Source organism: Humulus lupulus, chromosome X (genome assembly GCF_963169125.1).
Source record: "Humulus lupulus chromosome X, drHumLupu1.1, whole genome shotgun sequence".
Classification (NCBI taxonomy): domain Eukaryota; kingdom Viridiplantae; phylum Streptophyta; class Magnoliopsida; order Rosales; family Cannabaceae; genus Humulus; species Humulus lupulus.
Window position 1 is genome coordinate 107,407,012 of NC_084802.1, and position 8,976 is coordinate 107,415,987.

Below are 8,976 nucleotides of genomic sequence, written 5' to 3' on the forward strand. Positions count from 1 at the left end.
TATTCCAACCATGTGTTTATGCGACCAAGCAAAGACTTCCAGGTTCTTTCTTAAAAAGTCCACCAGTTTTTGTTTCGTTGTTGTCTCTAAGTTTTTACCGACTTTCACAACCCTGGTTTGATCTGCTTCATCGAGTTGGACCTCTTCAAGGTCCTTGATGGGTCCTATCTCTTCATCAAAATCCCCAAAGCAAGGATCTAAATCTATGTCCTCACTTTGGGCAACACCCTATTTGGTGACACCATCACCTAATTGGGCTTGTACATCCATAGCCATTTGCAACTCTTTCCCGGCAGCTTCCCTCAATACACCTTTCTTCACCTTAGATATCGAGGCGTTGTAGCACTCCCTTGCTTCCCACTAGTTTCCCAACACGCATCCTATCCCTGCGTCGGTTGGGAATTTCATGGCAAGGTGCCATATCAAGGTAACAGCTCACAGGTCTACCAAAATTGGCCTTCCAATTATAGCATTATACGCTGAAGGACAATTAACTACTATGAAAGTAGTGAGTAATGTCCTGTTTGCAGGTGCAGTTCCTGCTGTAACTGGGAGCTTAATCGACCTTGTCGAGGCGAGCCCTTCGCCAGAAAAACCATAAACGGTTTGGTTGCATGGCTCCAGGTCCTTGACGGACAACTTCATCCTTTTTAGTGAAGACTTGTACAAGATGTTGACTAAGCTTCCTGTGTCAACCAACACCCTTTTAACCATCATGTTCGCGATTTGGATGTCAACGACCAACGGATTGGAGTGTGGGAATCGGACGTGCTAAGCATCATCTTCAGAGAAGGTTATCATCTCCTCCTCTGTTCGAGCTTTCTTTGGTGCTCAATCCCCCACACTCATCATCTCAATGTCCTGGTCATGACGTAAAGTCTGAGCGTATCGGTCCCTTGCTTTCCCACTATCCCCTGCAATGTGTGGGCCACCACAGATGGTGATAAACGTTCCTGCCACAGGAGCTGGCTGTAAAGGTGGCGAGGCTTGGCGTGCAAGCGCCTGCTCGTTGCCACCTTGAGCCTCTCGCTGAGACCCTCCTGCGGCTCGTACGTATCTCCTTAGGTGTCCCTGCCTAATCAGGAACTCGATCTCATCCTTCAACTAGTTACACTCATTGGTGTCATGTTCATAGTCGTTACGAAAACGACAGAATTTTGTGGTATCCCTCTTAGAGATATCTTTCCTTATTGGTGCTGGTCGTTTATAAGGGACATTGGCATTGGTCGCCTGGTAGACCTCTGCCCTACTTTCGACAAGGGTCGTATAGTTGGTGAATCTCGGCTCATATCTGTTTCCTTTGGGGCATTTATTTTCAGATGTTGACGGCTCATTGCCCACCCTTTTTCCACCATTTTTGTTGTTTCCGTTCCCGTTGCCTATGTTGTTGCCATTGGGTTTATCTGACCCGTTGGCAGCTTTGTCGGGATCTTCCTTCGGTCCCTTATCTTTCGTGGGCAACTTCCCCTTGTTGGCGATCGCTTCTTCGAGCTTGATGTATCGATCAGCTCGATCCAAGAATTCCTGGGTATTCCTTACCCCATTCTTTCTCAGGCTGCTCCAGAGGGGAGAATGGCGTCTCACCCCAACAGTTAGGGCCATCATCTTTCCCTCGTCACCCACTGTTTTGGCTCCAGCCACTGCTAGCATAAAGCACTGGACGTACTCCTTTAAGGGCTCTCCCTCCTTTTGGCGTATCTCGACCAGCTGGTTGGCCTCAGTGGGGTGTACGCGACCCGCATAGAATTGTCTGTAAAATTCCTTCACGAACATTTCTCAAGACACTATACTAGCAGGAGGGAACTTAAAGAACCACTCCTGGGCGATGTCAGATAGGGTGGCGAGGAAGATCCTGTAGCGGGCATCGTCCGACACCTTCTGAATATCCATTTGTATCTCAAACTTGTTCACATGAGATACTGGGTCCCCATACCCATCAAAGTTCGGCAGTACTGGAATTTTGAACTTGCTGGGGGTTTCTGCCACAACAATCCTCTGCACGAACGGAGTGCCTATCCTCCAGTCGTATTCTATGTGTGATGTCCGGCTCCTGATCATTTGTTGTACCGCCTGGTTCAGAGCATCAATTTGAGCCTAAACCGTATCTGGGATCGCTGGGGCGACTAGGGCCGTAGGAGCGTACTCATCGTGCGTCTGTCGTTGAGTATGTCCCTCAAGTCATCATCCCTACACCTTTGTTCGCTAGCACCCAAGCGATCAAAGACGTTATGTTGTTGAAGTTGCCCCCCAGCGTTATGGCTCACATGCCTATTTTCTCTTGGTGGGGGTTTTCTATCTCCACCTCTCTCCTCATGCCTTCGACCAACATTCCCCCTGCCAGAATCGGCCTCATTGTAGTCGTGGCCATCCCTAAATTGTGTCAGACTATGGCGCGACCGGCTGGTTACACTGTTTCCACCTCTGTCTAGTATCTCGCAAGCGTCAAAGGGAGGCTTGTGCTGGTCAGTGGGTCCCCATGCATTATTATGCCGTGGGGAGGCCCCTGACCGCAGAGCCTGACTCGTTATGCCTTCTGTTGGTAGAAGGACGTTTCCCCTTGCTCAATGGATTTGGCTCATCATCCCCTGGGCGTCTAGGGCTATGGGGAGGCTACCCGGCCTTATTCTGCCTCTTGTGCTGGGGATTGTCGCGACCAGCTTGAGAGGGTGGTTGTTGCTCTGGATCCTGAATCAGGACATCATCTTGCGCAACAGGTGGCTGCTCTGGCCTTTGAGTGCATGCTGGCTGGAGCGGAGGACTTGGGTTAGGGGCACGTTGGGGTGGCGCACTTGGTGGTTGATCCGGTTGAGAGGCCGACGCAGCATGTCCTCTGGTGAACTGAATGGCTGCTTCAGGAGCAGCCGTGGCATCCCTCTGCCGACGGTCCATTTCTGCCTGCTGCCCATTCAGCTCCTGACGCTGACGCTCAATCTCCCTTTGTTGCAGCGCCAAGGTCTCTGCTGAATTCTCCTGATTGGCCCTCAGACTGGCCAACTCATCCTGCAACACGCCCAGTGTTTCCCTCAGTGTCTCAGAATCCATGATGTAGCGCCAGCAGCCTCTCTAGCTCTCTTGGATGCCTTCGCCATTTGATCTTTTTCAAGCTTCTTGAGTTCAACTCTCAACGAGAGCACCAGAATATTGACCCTCGATTTGGCCAACGACACGGAGTCAAAATAACGACAAAGAATAGAAAGGCAATTAAGAAGAGAATCAAATGGGAAGAAAGTGACACAAGTATTTCATAGTGGTTCGGCCCCAACTGTGTGGTAATAACCTACGTCCACTTAGTGTTCTTATTGGTGTTGAATCCCAATGTCATGATCAAAGAACTAGGGTTCTTGAGTTTCACAAGCCTCAGGAGAAAATACAACTTTTCGATGGATAATAACACTATATTCTCTCTCCCAGTATTCAAGTTCAAAGTTCAAAAGTCCCTTCCTTGAGCCTTCCCATTCATATTTATAGGCTCAAGGGGGGTTACATGGGCCAATGGGCCTTGATTCTCCTTAATATCAGCGTATCAAGGCGATAAAGAAAAAACATAATAAATGTAATTATTATAAGATTGCATATCTTAAAGGAAATAAGCGTGATCTGATGAAGCAATAAACATCTGGTCGATAAGCGAACAACACTCCTTCACTTTAACGCTGCCACATGCCAACCACGTGTAATAAACTCTTGCCACATCATCAGGAGTCATTTTTGGGTAAACACCTATCATGTTACTACCTACAAGCCTGATTACCTTGAAATCATTTTTCCTCAAGAAGATTCAAATACTCGAAGCCCAAATATCAGAAAACTCGAGAAATAAATGTTGCATAGTATATCAGAGACAAAGAAGATCAAGAAACTTACTTGAATGGAAGATTAGTAATTAGTTACTTTTTCGAAAAGGCACTGACAAATGTGACATGTCAGACGGAAGGTTGGTTGATTAAGTTTATTATATGCTGGTCGTAGTAAAATAAACTTGGGGGGCAAATGTTTACCCACAAAAGGACTACCTGATGACGGGGCAGAATTAACCTACATGTGGGATACACGTGACTGTTATAAGTGAGTATGATTTGTTCGACCATCGACCAGAAGAAAATCCACTTAGCATATATCATATTTTATTGGCGACTAGTCTAGTCGCAACATTTCATTTATTTCCTTTACATATGTAATTTTGCATTTATATAATAATTGCAATTTCCATTATTATTTAGATACGCCTGTATTAAATGTAATTAAGGCACATTGGCCCATGTAAAACTCCTTGAGCCTATAAATAAGAATCAAAGGGCTCAAGGGAGGGGACCTTTTTTTTTCCTTTGGACTTTCTAAACTTCATAATTCTAAGAGAGAATCAGAGTGTTTTTATCCTCCATACTTGTATTCATCCTGAAACTGGTGAAACTCGTGAACCCTAGTTCATTGATCACAGTTCATGGGATTTTACATCAATAAGAAAACTAAGTGGACGTAGGTTATTACCATTTACTGGGGCCGAACCACTATAAATCTCTTTGTGTCATTTATCTTTTCGTCTTGATTTCATCTCATTTTTATCGCTTTACTTGACTCCGTGTTGTTGACCAATTCAAGAGTCAACAGGCCTAATCATACCGGCATGTGCTCATTGCGCTATTGGCGCCCTTGACTCATAAGTCAAGCCTTTCAATCAGATAGTATAGACAAGCATAAATCATGTTGTCACAGATATGCTAAATACAATCAGATATGTTTAATAAAACATCACAATCATAGTTATAACTATGTTCAATGACCAGACTCAAGCCCTAACCACATACTAGGTGCAGTTTTCTTACCATAGGTCCTTAACAAGACATGTATCACGACCCTCAGCATGACCCATTTTCCTCCTGAGCCAATCAGTGAACCCTCGTCACAACCATAATAAGGTATAACCATCAATAACGAGCGAGTAAAGGCTTTCGGATCGAGTCCTAGCCTCCAAGACCTCGGATTCTACTAAACCAGGTAGTAGAATCCTTCCAGGGCCCTTAAGTTTGAGTCCCCGTAACTGAAAACCTCATTTGGCCATTTTCCCCAATTAGAGACGCGGTGCCCCCCACTAAGGGCCACAACGCAACAAGTCAGAGAGCCCTGAGCCCAAAACCACAGGGCACGTGCCGCGGCGTAAACCGCCAGTGTCACGGCGCCAAGGCAGTTCGAGGCACCTCCCCTGTTCTCTAACTTCATGAGGGTCGCAGCACGACACTGCGAACCTAGATTTCCAGCAATTTCCAACCATTTTCTCCGAACCAAAACCCCTAAAAATAGTCCCCAAACTTCAACTAAACCTAGAATTGAGTTCTGCTTTCATAACAACACATTATAAACAGCATATAAACCCCAAAAACCAAACCAAAACCTCACCAGTACCCAAAATTCAAACCTTGAGTTTAAAACTCAAGAACACTAAAACCACACTAGAAATTCGCCAAAGCAGAGTTTAAATCCTTACCTTAGCAGAGTAATTACGACCTAAAGTTGCACCTTAATCCAATTGCTGCTCTTCCAAGTTTCCAATTCAAGCAATTCTCCTCAAAATTCAAAGATCAATCCCAAACCACTCTAAGAGAGAGAGAGACATAGAGAGATGCTTAATGTTCTGTTTTCTAAAGTTACCCAGCCAGCATTGACTAACTTATTCCATGAGCATGACATGACCGAAATCCCTTTGCCTATACATTAGCTCTTATTGCCCTCAAGGGAAAAATTGTCTTTTGCCACCATTTCCCACTAATCCTCAATTAACTACATATTTTCCAATTAATTCCAATAGCCCTAAAAGATCACCAAATAACTTCCCATTACCTAAAAAATCCTGGTAATGTACTAAATGACCAAAATACCCCTAGGTTCACTCGAGCTGGGTATTAATCCTTGTTGTGACTAAACCGCTAATTTGCTTACTATGATCACCTCTTGTTGAATAACTCAAATATATCCACATAATAAGTGGTCTAAATCACAAAACACATATATTTACAAATATACCATCAACGGGTCAAAATTACGAAAATACTCATTCTAATAAGAAACAGGCCCACATGCATACTTAATACACCTAAACATTCTACAATAGTCATATCATATAACTCACATAATTCACATAATCATGCATATAATTATAAAATGCACATAATATCTGTTTATGCTCTCCCGACACACTAATCAAGGCACTAAGCCTGAATAGAAAATTTGGGATGTTATAGTGTAGCTCATAAAACAACATTTTGTTATCTATTTTGGCAATTGCCATCTCATAATAAGGTTCAATCCTCAACACATTCTGCTGGAATGGTTTACTCCTGCATACAGAACAAGAAAATCAATAATAATCAATAAATAAGAATATATTAAAAATTAAAAATGTAAACGAAAATATAAGAAAATAGAATAGTATTTAATAACAAGCAAAAAAATCTCATTTGTGTGTTTTCTAACGTCCATGTTGAAACCACTTATCAAACACTTCCTGTAAATAAATATCCAGTACGCTAGATAGGCAAAATGATAATGGGAAATGTTTCGGTAATGTTTACTCTTTTTTTTATCATGGCCCGCGTCAGATCTAAAAGCAATTATAAATGGGTGGGACAACTTGGAACTAGGTTTTATTGCTCTTTTTGTCGGGACAACATCACTATCATCATACGACAACACACCTCCCCCTGGAAGAAAAAAATAGATCACTGTTTAGTTTAAGCATAACATAAAAAAAATAAAAAATGAAAAAAAGCAATTATTGCATTAGTAGCAATAGACATTAAAGACATGTTTTAATAGTATAAATAAAACCTTATCAGTGAATTTCTTTCGCTTGTTAAGCCTCTCAACCTGCTCGTCCAACTTTTTAAGATCCTCGGCACTAAAGCACACATCGTCATCAATAAATATTTCAATTTCATCATTAACTTTTTCTTCTTTCTAATTTATGGCGTTTTGTCCCCTACACAAAAACCAGAATTATGTATTGGGTCAACCGTTCTAAGATTGCCTATCATTAAAATAGTTGGACCATTGTATCCTACAATAAAGAAACGTAATAGATAAAATAAAATTTGACTTAATCAATCAGATTACTTAACTATACATACAATTTTACAAAAATAATATCGCTTTTATATCGAATAAGTTAAATAAGAAAATATTTATATGAAATAAACAAACAGGTTTATAATTGGAAATGTAAATTCAATAGCATATATATAAATAAATCAATAGGTTTATATAATAAAAAAGCTCATTAAACAATTTTTACTGTTTTGGTTTCAATTTCTGGTGTTTTATCCTCCACACCTTTCACAGAACTTTGAAGTACATCAACTACTCAATGTTGGGCAGTTATATCCTACAACATTAAAAGAATATGGTAATGGTATATTTTAATACCATTTTATCAAAATTGTTGAGTGCTAGAAATAAACTTTTGTTTTAATATTTGATTTGATTTATTCATGTGAAGTAAAGTAAAAGTTTTTAATTAACAAAAACACATAATAAGTGCACTATTGTGATTCGGAAGAAAAAAACAACAACATTTATATATAACAATGATCAAGATCAATATATATATAGATATCAATAAAACTGGTCATAAAAAAATAAAAGACTAGAAAAAGTGTGCTGGCATCTAATAATAATATATGATAACTGAAACAAAAGTCAAGGTATCCCTTACTTGTCTAATGTCATAGCATTACATCTCAAAAAAAAGATCAAATAACATATGATTAGTTATATAATAGAAAAGAACATCAAAGCTTATCCTTATAATACCATACTTTGACAAAAAGACACTAACATATATCAGGAAAAAAAACGAAACAACTTTGTTTATCTGTACGTGATCATCAACTGATTTCTCAGTCTTCTCCATAGTTTCATTGAGAGTTGTGTCCCCAATGGCCCCAAAGCTAGATTGTTGCTGAGTGATAATATCTTCAGTAATCTTAGAGAAATCTAGAACCTCAATCATATCATCTTCCTGAGGTACCTATTCATTGAAATAAAAAAAAATACATCATATATAATACATAGAAAACTATCACATTACAAATGATAGAAACAAAGAACACAAATGCTAATTTATAAAGGAAACATGTTTGCATCTTCTTCTGAACAATTTCTTTAGGCATAGTGGTAGACTTCAAAGCTTTATCCATCAAAGTTGTCATCAACTTTTGCAGATGGGAAGAATGGTCATTCAACAAGATCTTAAAGACATCCATAAACCGATGAGACATATAATGTTTGAAGTGATACCTCATTCTCCTCCAGCCGATTGTTTACTTGCACCTTAAGCTCATCAAAAACAGATGACATGAAATCTAGTTTCTCGTGTACTTGCACCTTAAGATCATCAAAAGCAGAAGACATGGAATCTACTTTTCCTATAGCCAAATTATCCTTGTCCACAAGCTCAATCAAGTTTGGCTTATTTCCTCTAAAAACCTTGGGCTTCTTAGCATATATATTGTTCTTGAAGTTCTTCCCCTTGGCACATTCCCTAGAGAAGGGAATGTTATTTCAAAAGCTAGCTTGCCCCATGGGAATTCCTCGGATTCTTCAGAACCAATAAGATTGATCAGTTCTAGTTGAACAGTTTTGTCTTTATCCCTTCCAAGCATAAAGTTGATTATTAGAAGCAACATAGAAAACTTTGCATCCACAACATCATTTCTATACTTCACTGTACACATATCCTTGATATCTCCATTCTTGACTGCTTGGTCTAGAAAGTATTTGTCATACATCCCATTTTCAACTTAGGCAAAACAAGATAAATGAACATCTCCAACGCGCTTCAATCCAATCATAAGACCAAACTCAGCAATAGTGATCCTAACTCTCGAATTTGAACTATACCCCAAAATTATATTAATGAATATAAATATTTAGGAGAATTCTCCTTTAGGGGCTTCATTTTAAGCCTTATCGGTAGGGCTCTCA

At 40.3% G+C, this 8,976-nt stretch overlaps 1 long non-coding RNA gene across 2 annotated transcripts; it reads right to left on the reverse strand.

Annotated features, from left to right (window-relative positions):
* Window positions 1-6,012: 6,012 nt before the first annotated feature.
* Window positions 6,013-8,016, reverse strand: LOC133804449 (uncharacterized). Of its 2 annotated transcripts, XR_009878483.1 has the most exons (3): window positions 6,823-8,016; window positions 6,567-6,695; window positions 6,013-6,332 (listed from the first exon to the last, which is right to left on the reverse strand). It is a non-coding gene; the product is annotated as an uncharacterized LOC133804449 (long non-coding RNA). The 2 variants fall into 2 exon arrangements; XR_009878482.1 differs by lacking the exon at window positions 6,013-6,332 and having other exon boundaries at window positions 6,409-6,695.
* Window positions 8,017-8,976: the final 960 nt, after the last annotated feature.